At 50.4% G+C, this 15903-nt stretch overlaps 1 non-coding gene across 1 annotated transcript; it reads right to left on the minus strand.

Annotated features, from left to right (window-relative positions):
- Window positions 1-2362: 2362 nt before the first annotated feature.
- Window positions 2363-2491, minus strand: LOC146822416 (U6atac minor spliceosomal RNA). Its single transcript, XR_014965201.1, has one exon. It is a non-coding gene; the product is annotated as a U6atac minor spliceosomal RNA (small nuclear RNA).
- Between the last annotated feature and the right edge of the window lie 13412 nt (window positions 2492-15903).

A 15903-nucleotide genomic window follows, 5' to 3' on the forward strand; every position in this document is an offset into this window, starting at 1 on the left:
GCCGACTGGGGGGGCGCTGGGGGCCTGTGAGGAGGGGCCGCTCTATTCCGAGCCGGTGGCTGCTCTACCGGAAAGTCTTTGCTCGTCGGGCGGCGGATTTTTTTCGACCGTGACGGGCCCGCAACCTCCCCTACATCCTTATCCGTAGCCGGACCGTCCATCGCTATCCCAGAGTCTGGGGGGGTACTGGCTTTCAATAGTTCCGTCGCCCAAGCTAAACCCTTGGCCCTCGTCAGCTCCAGGAAAGCGGCAATCCGTGCTTCCTCCGAAGTGTCCGGCACAGACTCCTCAACCTGTGTCCCTAGTGTGAAAAGGGGGGGGGGTAATCCTTGGCTGTCCATCACTTAGCGGTTGTTCTCACTTATCTGCAATTGGGAAAGAGAGAAAGTTAACCGCCTGCTCACCCCCTTTGAGGCTAGTTCTTCGCTCCTGAGTGCCACATGCTACTCCGAGAGGTACCCCATCCCCCAACTGCCCGTACTTACTCCTGTCTGAGCCCCGAATACGGATGGTGTTTGTCTCGCGTCTCTCTGTCGCCAATTAATAATCCTCCAGTCAGTGAAAGCGGACGAATGTACTGCAAAAGAAACCAGCATAAGCGCAAGAAATATGCATACACGAAAAGGCGTGGCTGTACCGCAAGAAAAAAGGGGGGGGGGGAGAGTGGGGGGGGGGGGGAGAGAGGACACAGGTGCTCATACATCACGTTAACCATGCACACCCTGTTCGCGTCTGCCCTCATCCCCACCCTGAACCTGGCAAGCAGCATGGTGCTCGCTTACGCCCTCCCCCCATACTACCTTCCTGGCGCCGATTTGCCCCAAAATCACAGTCTCGCGTGAACGAACACGACCAAATCTGCGTTCATTGCCTTTATCGTAGCGTGCCTACACAATTATTGGCACACTTTACATTACATATTGCATACACACGGGGAATAAATGCTTTGTCCAGGACTGCGACGCGACCCGCGGCTCGGAGCCCTCCCCTTGGGGGGGGGGGGGGGGATCTGGAGCACAGAGCGAGAGCCCAACAGGTGGTCATACATATCACTTCTTACAATGCCCACCTCGCTCGCCTCGACCCCCACCCCAACCACGGCAACTGGTGCGCACCTGCGCCACACCACTGAAGTTTAGGTTGCCCATTTAGCCATCGCCCCACCGGCCAGATGCAGCGGTGCCCACCTCTATCATGCTGCCCCCGCCGCAAAGGCACCTCCTATGTAGCGTCGAGATAACCCCAAGGTAATGGGAGTGCTAGACGCAAGCGGTGGTTTAAACATCGTTGTAATTTAGAAAGATGATTTCGAAATTTCTATGACATTTTGAACTCGTTCCCGGGACTCGAACCCCTGTCCTGTGAGACCATTTACGACCGTAGGCCCAGACTTAACATTGAGCTATGAAATGACCCGTCTCCGCATGCATTAGGCCTGTTGTATTTACATAGCGCACGCTCCGAAGTTATGAGCGCGCTTGGAATGACCCGACTAAGCATCCCGCTTATTACATTTATTTACATAGCGCGCGCTCGACCTGAAGGTTATATTTACCTAGCGCGCACTGGACCCGAAGTTATTTGAACGCTTTAAATGGCCCGACTCCGCATCTCTCCTGCTGCATTTTAAATAGCGCGCGCTCGCTCACAGGGCGGCCACGGGCCCAAGCGAGACTGTGGAAAGCCCTCCGCACTGAGGGGCGCGGGGACAATCGCCTTCCTCCTAGATTTTCGTAACTCAAGCCTCTGGAAGCCCCCGGGGCAGGTTGTTCGATTATTTGTGCTTCCATGTACTCGCCCCTAAGGTTATTGGGACCCATCTCACCCTGTATTTAAACCCATACAGGCACGGGAGATTAAGTGATTTTCCCAGGGCTCGAGATGTGGCACGACCCCAAAAGCTCGGTTAAATATGAACAAAACGGGTATAAACCAGCGACCCTGGATAATTTACATATACACGTATCTAAATGAGCGAGCGCGAACTCGCCGCAATGGTGACGCCGCCGCCGGGTCAACACCAACAAAGCCCCCCCTCATACTTCGGAGCTCGCGGGGGAGGGGGTGTTATAAATCGGAAGCGAAAAGCTCTTTGCCCCGCCCCCCTGAATCAAAAGAGCGTTGGAAAGCTGTGAGTAAAATCCCTAAGTTGTACACATGCCACGGAAACCGTGCGCCTGTTCTAGACCCATAGAGTTAGCGCAGGACGTTGAATACCTGCCGCAATGGACTGGGTACCCGCATACCGCGGCAAAACCAAATCCTTCCGGAGCCCAGCTCGATACACGGGGCTGCTGGGTGTATTCGTTAACCGGGATCGCCAGCGAGAGAAAGATAAGCGCGACCCCCAAAGGCATGGACGCCAAAAGCGGGGGGGGGGGGAGCGAAGTAAGCGGCAGTGCCTTAACCGTATATGCGTTGTCAAGGCCACTGGGACCTCTACCATCCTTGTCAAGGGGGGGTGCTAACCTCCTCTCCTTTAGTACAACACAATATTCCCAAGCCTTATCCATAACCACCGTAACGCTCGGCCCCAACGTGCCCTACACGCTTAAACTTCTGACGGCACCCGACAATAATGCTCTCACTCCCCCACGAGCGCCCGCAGGCGCTTAAACGTACTGCTCATTGCCGCACAAATCCACGCCGCACTACATACAAATTCGACTCCCGCTTTGATCTTGTGCCCCCTCCGCCCGTGGTCATCCAAGCCACAGGGGCCCCGTCGACCTGGTACTGCCCAGGGACGGGGCCGGGGCGGAGCGGAAGCAACAAGACTCACCGTCAAAGTTGGGCAGCGACGATTACCGATGCGGCGTGGAACCCGGAAATCAGCGACGAGCAGCCAGCGACCGTCAAAAAGGCGAGGTGGGCGACAAAGAGGTCGCCAGTGAGGGTGGGGGAAGGCTAAATAGCCTTCCCCTCACACCTGGGCCCGGAAGTGACGCGCCTTGCGCGTCACTTCCGGCCCCCGACACGGAGGGGGGCACAATCAGGATCCCTGCCCCCGCCCCCCCCCCGAAGGAGGGAATGGGGAGGGGTGACCGGGGCCCCGGGGCCACTAAGGCGCCGACCGCCGAGTGGCCCCCTGCGGGGGCCGCGGTCAGCGGCAGAATCACAGGATGTTGAGCGTTGCTGCTGAGACTCCAACCCGGTTCCCCAGCTTCGAGGTTGACCTCTCTAGCTGTAAGGTCACATGCTGACTTGAGCTGAAGGCATTAGAGGGCTTCATAGAATTGGCATAGAATCCATGACGTGAGCTGTATTAGGTGTAGATAAAGACACAGTGACAATACGTAAAGGGCGTGCACAGTAGACATGAGGGTACGTTGATGACACTTCTTGGAGATAAGTAAGGTATATATATGTAAATCACTAGACAGAATTAAACCAGCAGCGAAAACAAAGGACTCATGAGGAGTAGACAAGAGTCCATAATAACAATAAATAGAGGAATTTAATCTTCCTTGTAGACGACGAACAGTAGTGTAGATGACCAAAGGTCTGAGGTAACCAAGGTATGGTGTAGTGAAGGTGGGAACTCCCCACCTTCACTACGCCATACCTTAGTTAGCTCAGACCTTACATTGGTCACTAAATGTGATCTCAATCCGACCCTGGTGGGGAGAGTGGGGCATTGTGAGAAGGTGGCCTGGTATATGCTGTCCACTAATTAAAGTGGGCACCTTGCACCAGTCCAAACAACCCTTATTGATGATAGGTTAAAGACAACCTTTATTGAAAGCTATCCTAGTGGTAGCTGTGGCGAGCAGCCTTCAGGCTAAGTCTTGAAGGAATGTAAAGCAGCTTGTTTTACCAGAGACAATCTTATAGTGTTGCTGGACTGAAAAGGGAATCACACAGTTGTTATAAAAATATGTATTTATTAATAACACTCTCTAGTACCCTCGACACGAGGATAGAACACAATTCAAATAATACAGTTGCAAATAATCAAACGTAAGTAGCACAATACACAGTGGGCTCCCGGGGGAGACCAAACCATATACTAAGAAAGTGGTATAAGAACCACGACTCCGACTCAGACCTAGTCTGAGAGGTGTAGAATTGCTAGGACCCCAAAGAACCACCCAAGGTAAGTAGTTAGGGACCCCACGGAGAACGGGTGCAGTGTGACTACACAGCCGCGGACTAGGTGCAATTCAATAGGGAAAGTCGCGGTTGCAATTTTAAAGAAAAAGGACACTTCTAGCAGGACTTTAAGGAATTCCATTGGAACAAAGGAGGTTCTAGAGCCAACCCACCCGTGGAAACAGAAGCAACCACTTTACCTAACCCTGAGGAGCCGGGTGCATAGGTGTCAAATGGCGTCGGAAACCGCCGTCGTTTTCTATAGAGCACCGTGAAGAAGAACTGCTGCCGTGAAGGTGAAGAGTGTCCGGAAGAACCCAAGCCTGGATTCGTGATGTGTGGAACCTGAAAGCAGAGGGGACTGAGTCTAGGTCACTTCAGGAGTGACCAGGGGCTCGGAAGACGAATGACCCATGTCGGGTGCTTCAGGATGGTTGACGATGATCTTGTCTCTTCAGCTGCGAGGACCCAGAGACATCTTGGACATGCAGGAGCTGGAAGCGAGCTGTTCCATGTCGGATGTCGAGTGCTGAGGGGTGTGACAGCGGCAAATAACAGAAAGATGCAGATCTGTGTCGGTTCGGCCCAGGAGACTCACCAAAGCAAGGAGAGTCAGGGCGAGCCTGGAGCAACCAGGGGAGCCCACGGAAATCAAGATGGACCCTCAACTGAACCCACAGGCCGGAGGCACAGGAGTCGCTAGGGGATCACAGCTGGATTCACAGGAGACCAGCTGGCAGGGCACAGAGTGCAAGGATGCTGGAATTCTTCGAGGAAAAGATGCACTGAGGTCAGGGCTACACTTAGCCTGAAGCACAAATTTGTTGCTTGTAAACAAGCCTTGGCTGCTGCAATAACACACGGTGCACCGAGGTGCAGGTTATGCGGTCCCCTTGACAGTTGGTGCCCTCAAACTTCGTGAGAGGGCAGGCACAACCTCAGTACCTTCAGTGACCCTCCTCTGGTGCTGCTGACATCGGAGTCCCCAGGAGCTAGGGGTCAGCGACAGGAGAAATGCGTTACGGTGCCTGCTTCTGCAGGGGAGTAACTCCTTTACTCCAAGGGAGATGCTGAGGAGGTCTTTGAAGTCCCACGGGGTCCTGCACGGAGCCTGAGTGGATTTGGGACTTGGAGCAGTCGAGGACGGTGAGGGAAGACGAAGTCGAGCCCACAGGAGGTCCAGCGAGGTCCAGCGATGTCCAGACGGTCAGCTTACTGGTTTCTACAGAATCTTCAGTTTTAGAATCTTGTCCAGGTAATATCCAAAGTCCTGTAGCCAGGTATCCCCTTTTACACCCATGGGAGAGGGAGGGACAGATTCTAGGGACCCTCCTCTGGGAGGGTCAGGACAGAGGGGCGGCTACACCCCTGTCCTTTGTCCAGTTTCGCGCCAGAGTGGGAGCAGGGTGCTCCCTGAACTGGTTTGAACTGGACAATGCACGAGAACACCAAATGTGGCCTACGTGCAGTCTCTCTGCCACGAACAGTGCCCCCACCCAGCCCCAATACACAAACTCCTGTCTGGGAGGTGGTAACACCTCCCTGTGACAGGATACCTTTTGTTGGGCTTCCTCCTCTGCGAGTTTCGGTCAGCAGCAGGAGGGCAGCCCGGTGTCTGAGGCTGGCAGCATCCATTTTGAGCTGTAAGACTATAGAGAGTTGGTACCGGTAGACTTATGTACCCCCAGAACCTCGGTTCTGAGGGGAGGAATCATACCTCCCACGCCAGTTACTGGCATGGAGGTATGATCCCAAGGTGTTTGACACCAAACACAACATGTTTCTAAACAGTAGTTACAAAGTTAGCATTTACCGATTGGTTATAATGCCACTTAACCTATATGTGGTACCATGTATAGCCCGGGAGAATTGGTTCCGAAGGCTGCAGAGAGGCCCTGCTCATGCAGGAGCACCCTCTCACACAAAAACAGTGCACCCTGCCTTCAGGATTGATAAGGCCTGCGAGAGGGGTGACTTACGAGTTTTAAGTGTGCTGGTATTTATTTTGAAAGTTTTATATAGCGCGAGCATGAACACAGAGGGTATCAGAGCGCTTTACAGATTATGCTGTAGGACGAGTACATGGAAACACAAATAATCAGCATATCGACAGGTACATATATTTAGAATGTCCAACATTCTCAAGACCCTAGCATCTAGGGCACAGAGCAGCGTCAAAAGGCCCGGGAGTCAAGTGGGAAAGGAAGACTGAGGCAGATATTGCTTCATCAAGACCTCTTTAACTTCTTAAACCAAAGCCTGAGGGTAGAGGCTGATCAAATCCGCACACAACAAATGACTGTGATTACTAGTTGGTAAGTAGTGCACGAAACCAGAGAGTACTTCCCTCTTTACTCCCCAAAAAATGTAGGATCAAGTCCTACATCAACATTCAAATACAAAAAGGTTTCAGCACTGTATACATTAATATGAGTACAGTATAGCGACAGCAACTCAATAACAAGGACATGTGGCACAAGATGTATAGTTTTTATAGATACATTTTCTTCTTTATTTCTTTCGGTTGAGGATTCTTTACAGTTCACAATTCAATGTTCATATAGCCAACGCGTTTCGTCTCCCATGAGACTTCTTCAGGGCTCGCATATGTGATGTATAGAATTATTTTCCTTTATAGAGGTTCATATAGTGTCAATTCAACGGTGAACGTTTCTCTAGGTTACTCTGTGATTGGCAACGGTGTGATAGCCGGCCGCATTCGTCCTCAACTTCCAATTTCTGCAAAAAAAAAAATAATAATAATAATTTTGCAGAAATTGAAATTTGAGGACGAATGCGGCCGGCTATCACACCGTTGCCAAACACAGAGTAACCTAGAGAAACGTTCACCATTGAATTGACACTATATGAACCTCTATAAAGGAAAATAATTCTATACATCACATATGCGAGCCCTGAAGAAGTCTCATGGGAGACGAAACGCGTTGGCTATATGAACATTGAATTGTGAACTGTAAAGAATCCTCAACCGAAAGAAATAAAGAAGAAAATTTATCTATAAAAACTATACATATTGTGCCACATGTCCTTGTTATTGAGTTGCTGTCGCTATACTGTACTCATACCAATGTATACAGTGCTGAAACCTCTTTAACTTCTGATTTGAAGAGGGCAGAGGAAGGGATCACCCTGACTTCGGGGGAAGAGAGTTCCAGATCCTTGGTGCCATACCTGAAAATGATCGATTATAGGTCTGTTTTTTCTTGAATTTTTGTGGTTTGAGTAATAGGGTGCTGGCACTTCTAGAGGCTCTTGAACCACATGAAAGCTCCAGTTTCTGAGCGAGGTACATCGGGGTCTTGAGTAAGGGTGGGCGTAGTTCGCGAAGTAGCACTTCGCGAAGCTACGCAAAGTGAAGTTCGCACTACGCGAGCTACGCGTAGCACTTCGCGAACTGCGAAGTAACATGTTCGCACTGTGCAAGATGTTGTTTTCAATGATTGCACAGTGCGGACAAGCAACCGGCACTGTGCAATCATTGAAAATGGCATCTTGCACAGTGCGAGCTGTAGTTTTCTGCTGCTCGAGTAGATTTTTACTCGAGCTGCAGCTTTCTCAACGCGAACTGGTAGTTTCTCATCGCGAGCGGTCGCGAGCATACGCGACCCCTCGCAATGAGAAACCTGACCTTCTCGCGTTGGGAATCTCGCCGGGAGGTTTATTTTCCATGCTCGCGATCGCGAACAAGGAAAAAGTCTCGCCAGGATGTCATTTTGCTTGCTCGCGGTCGCCAACTTGACGTTGAGGACCGCGAGCAAGCAAAAAATGACCGCAGCACTACGCAACACTACGCTACGCGTGTTCGCACTGTGCTACGTGCAGTTCGCGTAGCGCGAAGTAGCGCGAACTTCGCAAACTACGCGAGCGTAGCGTAGTGCTTCGCCCAGGCCTAGTCTTGAGGTGGATGGCTTTGTGTATCATGCATGCAATTTTCAGCTGTATCCAAGCTTCATAGGGGAGCCATTTCAGAGCTAGCAGGTTCGGAGAGATGTGGTTGAATTTGTGCCCGTAACAAGCCTGGCCTCAGCATTGAGGGTCACCCTAAGGGGAGCAGTTAACACTCTGGGCAGGTCACACAGCGTGGCACTGGCATAGTCCAGCTTTGCAATCACCAATGCTTGCACTGCAACCTTTAGGTCATGGGCAGGGAGATAAGGTTTGAGCTTCCTAAGGATGCTGAGTTGGAAGTTTACTCCTTTGGTGAGGGAACTTATGTGTTTTTGCATGTTCAAACTCTTGTCTAGTATGATACCAAGCGAGGATGCCAAGTCAACGAGGTGAGGTCTGCAGTTAAGAGCCGTAAGCTGGTTCAACCATTGTTCAATGTCCGGTGAGTGCTTATGGGGTGAGATAAGGAGGAATTCTGTTTTTAGAGCATTTAGTTTCAGGTGGTTACGAGTCAGCCAGCTTTGTGTTTCCAATAGAACTGAGTTGAGGGACTGAATGTCCTCAGGGGAGGCGATCTTCAGGTATAGTTGATTATCATCTGCTTACATGTGATAGTGAATGCTGGATGATTTGAGCATTTACGATGGAGGCTCCATGAACAGGTTAAAGAATGTGGGAGAGAGTGCTGAACCTTGGCGAACCCCCAGCGAAGCCGGTGCAGGATGGGACAGGGATCGGATCACCTTGAAGCGTTGGGATCTATTCAGGAGGAATGAGGAGAACCAATTAAGCACAGGCCCTGACAACCCCATCCTGTGTTCCAGGAGGTCAATTAGAGTATCATGTTTGACAGTGTTAAATGCTGATGAAAGGTCAAGAAGGATCAGTAGGCACGACTCATTGTGGTCCAACATTCTTAACGCGTCATCGACAATGTGCGTTAGGGCTGACTCTGTGCTACGGCCCAAGCGGAAACCAGATTGGCAATGGTCCAGGAGTTGGAAATGGTCGATATGGTTGCAGAGTTGGGCAAACACACATTTCTCCAGGAGCTTTGCTAAGGTGGGGATGTTGGAGATTGGGCGGAAGTTATGAAGGTCCAAGGGATCCGCAGAAGGTTTCTTTAAAATCGGAGTGACTTGACCCATTTTTAGGCAATCTGGAATAACGCCATGCCGCAGTGATGCATTGACTATCGTAGTCCACAATGTTAGTAGGGAGGATCTAACATCCGGGAAGAGGATTGATGGCAACGGGTCATTGTAGTGGTTGGAAGGTTTCAGAGTCGCCAGCGTTTTGCATATAGTGCATTCATCCAAGGTTTGGAAGAGACTCCAAGAGGCGTTATTTTTGGGGAGGTGTGGGAACGCCGGGACCATGCACTCGCTACTAGGTGGGCATAGGGGGGTTGGTGGGCTGATCGACAAGTGGTTACAGGCCGATGGTAGTTCGGTTTCAATATTACTGGTCTTATCTATGAAGAAATGTGCGAATTCTTCGCAATTGGTGTAGGAGAGTAGGATCTGCTTCACATGGGTACCCCCACTTTTTGCTGGTATTTCACTGTTATTCAACCTTAGTCTGGCTGTGACCCAGCTAATCAGGACCCCAGCCTAGCTGCTTCCTCTCTAAAATGGTTTCCATGTACATTAGGTACATTTCTAATTGGATTCTGGAGTGCCTTATAAGCCACTAGTATATGGTATACTATGTACCTAGGGCATAGGTACCTCAGAGGCCTACCAGGGGCTGAAGCATGTATTATACCACCCCCAGGGAAGCACTCCAAAATGACACCACAGGTTTGCTACTGCAGCATGGGTAAGGTGGTGCATGCACCCCTTACAGTGGTATAGGCTACCTATATCACTACCATTGCACACACATATAAAACCTATAAGTCACTCCTATGGCTGGCCTTAACAATCCTGAAGTCAGAGTGCTTGGTTTTTATGTGAGAGGGTGGCCCTGCATGAGCAGAGCCTCTCTGCAGCGTTCGGAGTACCTCCTCTGATGCTGTTTGTGGTGCAGCCTGACCATATACTCTTAAGTGCATTATAACCTCGCGGTAAATGCTAACTTTGGGATGGCTGCACGGAAACATGTCGTGTTTGGTGTCAAATGCTTTGGAATACTACCGCCCCCCCCGCCAGTTCTGGCGGCGGGGGTAGCATTCCACCCTTCTAGAGGGAGAGACATGTTTACACTGATCTAACCCGGTAGGACTTTCTAGAGCCCTGGCATCACAAAATGGATGCCTCTGCCACAGACACGGGTCTTGCCTCCTGCTGCTGACCGAAACTCCGGCAGGGGAGGCCTGGACAATAGGTTTCCTGTCCCAGGGAGGTGTAAGCACCTCCCCAGACTGGCAGATGTGTATTGGGGCTGGGCGGGAGCACCCTCTCTTGCTTTGAAGTCCTGCACTGGGGGCACACTTGGTGTCCCTGTGCATAGTCCAGTTCAAACTGGTTGCTGGAGCTACCTGCCCCTGCTCTGGCGCAAAACTGGACAAAGGAAATGGGTGTTGTAGGAGAGTAGGATCAGCATTTATGTTGCCCCCACTATTTTCTGATGTATACACTGGTTTCTGGGTATAGTCTGGCTGGGTCCCTGCTAATCAGGACCCCAGTCTCTCTGTTCTCTCTAAACGACTTGGTGTGCATATTAGATGCACTAGTGATTGGATGCTGTGGTACCTTATGAGCCCCTAGTTTATGGTACCTTAGGTACCTAGGGCATAGGTACTTCACAGGCCTACCAGGGGCTGAAGCATGTATTATGCCACCCCTGGGAAGCAGACTCAATCTGACACCACAGGCCTGCTACTGTAGCCTGGGTGAGGTAGTGTTAGCACTCCTCACAGAGGTATAGGTTTCTATATCTCACCATACACACACATATAAACCTATCAGTCACCCCTAAGGCAGGCCCTATCTTTCCTGAGGGCAGGGTGCTTGGTTCACAATGTGAGGGGGAGCCTCTGCATGAGCAGGACCCCTCTGCAGCTGGCAGAGTCTATTCTCTGTGGTTGTTTGTGAATACGGTTAAACCATATACTCTTAAGTGCATTATAACCCAACGGTAAATGCTAACTTTGGAATGACTGCATCAAAACATGTAGTGTTTGGTGTCAAACCACTTGGAATCCTACCCCCACACCAGTAACAGGTGTGGGAGTATGATCTCACTCTTCTAGAGGGGACGACATGTACCTAATGTGGTAACACGGTAGAAATCTGAAAGAGCCTTGGCATCACAAAATGGATGCCACCAGCACAGACACTGGGCTGCCCTCCTGCTGCTGACCGAAACTCGCAGTGGAGGAGGCCAAACAATAGGCATCCTGTCACAGGGAGGTGTCACTGCCCTCCAGACAGGATTTAGTGTATTGGAGCTGGATGGGTGCACTTCTAGAGTGCTTTGAAGTCCTGCACTGGGGGAGCAGTAGGCTCCTCTGTGCATATGCCAGCTCAAACTGGTTCAGGGGCTACCTGTCCCTGCTCTGGTGTGGACAAAGGGAAGTGGGTGTAACCACCCCCTACCCTGACCCTTCCAGACGAGTGGTCATATAGCAAGTCCCTCCCCTATCTTTAGTATAAGATAGCAAACCTTGCCATTGCAAAGCAGATAACCCTGGACGACGCTCTACAAGGAAGAATCCTGGCCCTTCGACGTTCCACTACCTTTGGAAGACAGAAGAATCTCCCTTGGAGTCAAGGATTGACTTCCCTGCTTGGCAGGCACCAAAAACCTTAATCAACGGTCGCAAACTTTCCCGCTCCCGCCAGAGTTCGGAGTCCCTGCAGCCCCAGAAGTAGATTTCCTGACTTCTCGATGGCCATTGTGAGTCCCCAGCAGAGCTGAGGTGAGTGGACCCCACGAGTGACGAGGAACAGCAATTCCCGGGTACTGTACACTATTGTCAAGTGCAACCCCTTCACGATGTTCTACAAACTTGTGCATTGGACCATTTGTGGCCCAAGCCTCCAGTAGGTTTTGCAGTGAAAATCAGAGGCCTACCCCGTCCCGAGTGACTGTGGGCTCCTGTGAAGCATTTCCTCAAGAGGCGTCTTCATGATCCCTTGCCCATTGGCTTGTGGGTCCCCCGAAGACTTTCTTATCAATTCAAAGGCCTCCCCTGATTGCTCCAGGCCTGCCCTCACTCACACTCACTGGGCGAGTCCCTCAGACTTTGCTGGTCTGCAACGCTGACCTTCTTTGATTTCCACAAGACTTGCTGTTGCCAAGGCTTGTTGGCTCCAATCCGGTTGCCGACACCTCAGTAAGCTGCAGACGTTGTGGGATACTCCGAATCCAGCTGCTGGTCATCGTCGATCCTTCCTGGACCTCATGAGCGAAGAGTCAAAATACCCTTGATCACCTGAAATCAACCGACTTCCGTGGGCAACCAGCTTCCTGGCCCCCGGTCACTGGCAAGTGACTGTGAACACTGTCTCTTCAATTTTCAGGTCATCTTCATCTTGAATCCACCCTTGGATTCCACCGGACACATCTCCAGTCTTCGCAAGCAGCAAATCTTCTTTGGTCTCCATAGAAAACAGCGACGCGACCCGACACCAAAAGACACCTATGCCCCCGGCTTCCCTGGGTGAGGTAACTCGTGCACTCCAGTGCCCTAGTGTGTGAAGCCCCAGTGATTCTACAGGCCCTAGGCCTTGTCATTCTGAAAGTCGACTTTCCTAAACCTCTTTTTTAGTATATGGTCTGGTACGCCCCTAGGGCCCCAGTTATATTTGTGCTTAACTTATTGTGAAACGTTGATATTTGAATGTGTTCCTGGCTTCTAATCTCATAAAGAGATTAGTAGAGTGTGTCTAGTAATAAATACATATATATTTGATATATATACCTGTGTGGTGTCCTTTCATTTGGTAATTCAAGAGATTATAAGGTAAAACAAGCTGCTTTACATTCCTCAGAGACTTAGCCTGAAGGCTGCTCTCCACAGCTACCACTAGGATAGCTTTCTTTAAAAGGTTGTCTTCAACCTATCTACCATAAGAGTCGAATTGGACTGGTGCAAGTTGGCCACTATAACTAGTGACCAGCATATGCCATGCCAACTTCTCACATTGGTGGGCAGCGTGTGGGATTCCAGCTTGCCATTGTTTTACCAGAAAATCTCTATTTGAATTACTAACTGAAAACCACTAAAGGTACTCAAGGTACATATAAAAGTCAAGCTTAGTATCAATAAATTCTACTGAACTTAGAGTTGTTTGTGAAGGGATAGCACACCATTGCTACAGCTCAAGCTAGGATCAATAGGCCACAAACTAGTGTAGGTAGTGCAACACTGCATACCACAACCAGCTTCCTGGCCCCCGGTCACTGGCAAGTGACTGTGAACACTGTCTCTTCAATTTTCAGGTCATCTTCATCTTGAATCCACCCTTGGATTCCACCGGACACATCTCCAGTCTTCGCAAGCAGCAAATCTTCTTTGGTCTCCATAGAAAACAGCGACGCGACCCGACACCAAAAGACACCTATGCCCCCGGCTTCCCTGGGTGAGGTAACTCGTGCACTCCAGTGCCCTAGTGTGTGAAGCCCCAGTGATTCTACAGGCCCTAGGCCTTGTCATTCTGAAAGTCGACTTTCCTAAACCTCTTTTTTAGTATATGGTCTGGTACGCCCCTAGGGCCCCAGTTATATTTGTGCTTAACGACACTCAGTTGGCGGTTACGATCAGCGGGGATGCCAAGCAGGATGCCCTCAGGTTCCGAAGTGGACTGAGAGAGGTGGCCAGCTGGATGAATAACAACTGTCTCCAGCTGAACGCGTCAAAAACAGAGGTGATGATCGTCGGAAGGGAAGCGGACCACTGGGGGGATGAATGGTGGCCTCCAGAGCTGGGCTCAGTGCCGGTCCCTGTCCTGGAACTCAGGAATCTCGGAGTATGGCTTGACCATACGCTAAGCTTTGTGACTCATACAAAGAGAGTGGCGGCCTGCTGTTTTGGAGTACTACGCGGGCTAAGACCCCTGCTGCGATTCTTCGATGCTCCTACAAGACAGCTGGTCATTCAAGCAATGATCATCTCGCGGTTGGATTATGCCAGTTCTCTCCTATTAGGAGCGAACCAAGCCGAGATTCTTCGTTTACAACGAGTCCAGAATGCGGCGGCTAGGGCGGTGGTTGGTCTGCCTCGAACCTGCCCTACCTCTAACACCCTGCGGTCCTTGCACTGGCTCCCGATATGCAAGCGTATCCAATTTAAGGCTCTCTGCCTGGTTTTTAAAATTCTGAGAGAGTTGGCACCCGGAATACTTAATACATTGGTCTCTCCCTATGTTCCTATCCGCTCATTACGATCCCTTGGACAGTCCTTGGTGGTCGTCCCTCGTTTCAGACTTAGTCGGATGGGGGGTCGCTCCTTCCGCGTGAAGGCCGCAACCCTCTGGAATGCACTCCCCTTGGAAATCCGCCTTTCGAATGACCTAATGTCTTTCCGCAGAGCCCTGAAAACCTTTTTGTTTTAAACGTCTCCAGCTTCTATTGTTTGTTTCTTGTTACCGGACTCAGTGTTGTGTTGTGTTTACCTTTCCCTGCGCCAGGACGCTCCTTCGCTGGAGCAGCTGTGCGCATTAAAATGCAACTAACATAACATAACATAACTAGAATGTCCTCAAGGGATGGAGCCAGTGGGTCCACCCAACCCCAGTATAAGGACATGACCTTCTTTGACTTGAAGGCCATGTGTGTTGCAAGACACCTGGGATTAGGACAGAGTCCCTCCACACTACACCTGATAAATCTACTAGTAGCAGATGATCTTAGACTAGCGATAGGAGCTAGTGGATCTGGATCAGGGGGTGGGTCAGCCATAGTCTCTGGGTCAGATGATGAAAATCAAGATGACCTGGAGTCTGTGATTGAAGGGCCAGACCCAGAAAGGTCTGAACAGGACAGAGGAATTCTCCCTAAGAGAGTTGACAGAGTGGAAGAGAGGCCTAGGTCCCCTTCAAGGGAATCTAACCACTCATATCACTCTGACAAGGATTCTGTCCATCGGAAAAACTCATACTTTAATAGAGAAACCTCCTCTGAAAGAAGGTACAAGATGCTCCAGTATGAGGAAGCTAGGCTTGCCCTCAGAACCAAGCAATTGGCTTTAGATAGAGTAGCCTTTGAGCTCCATAGAGCGTCTAAGAAAGAGGGGTTAAAACCTCCTGGTGGCAGCGACAGTGTCCCTAGAGGCAGAGATTACAATCCAGACCATAGGAACCTGTCCAAGGTTGTTCCTCCCTACCAGAGTGGGGATGATATCCACAAATGGATAACTGCTATGGAGAGGGCCTGTAAAGTTCAACAGGGCCCCCAGAAACAGTGGGCAGCAATCTTGTGGCTCTCCTTTTCTGATAAAGGTAGAGACAAGCTCCTCACTGTTAGAGAAGAGGATGCTAATGATTATGAAGCCCTGAAGAGTGCTTTGATAGATGGGTTTGGCTTAACCACTGAACAGTACAGGTTGAAGTTCAGAGATACCCAGAAAGCACAGTCTCAGGATTGGACTAACTTTGTTGATTGTGCAACCAAGGCTCTGGAGGGTTGGCTGGTTGGTAGTAGAGTTACTAATTTTAAGGGATTGTATAATCTTATGATGAGAGAACAGATCCTTAATAATTGCCAAAACCAGTTGTTGCATCAGTACCTGGTGGACTCTGATCTGACCTCTCCCCAAGAATTGGGAAAGAAGGCAGACAAATGGGTCAGAACCAGGATGAGGCAGAAAACCCAGAACCAAGGGGGTGACACTAAGAAGCGGGATTCTAAGGGCTCTGAGAAAGGTGGGGATAAGTCAAAAGACCAGAAGTCTTCACAAGGGCCCCAAAAATCTGCATCTGGTGGGGATTCACAGTCTACAAAGGGAAAAGGCCA

Source organism: Triturus cristatus, chromosome 6 (assembly GCF_964204655.1).
Source record: "Triturus cristatus chromosome 6, aTriCri1.1, whole genome shotgun sequence".
In the NCBI taxonomy this organism is placed as follows: domain Eukaryota; kingdom Metazoa; phylum Chordata; class Amphibia; order Caudata; family Salamandridae; genus Triturus; species Triturus cristatus.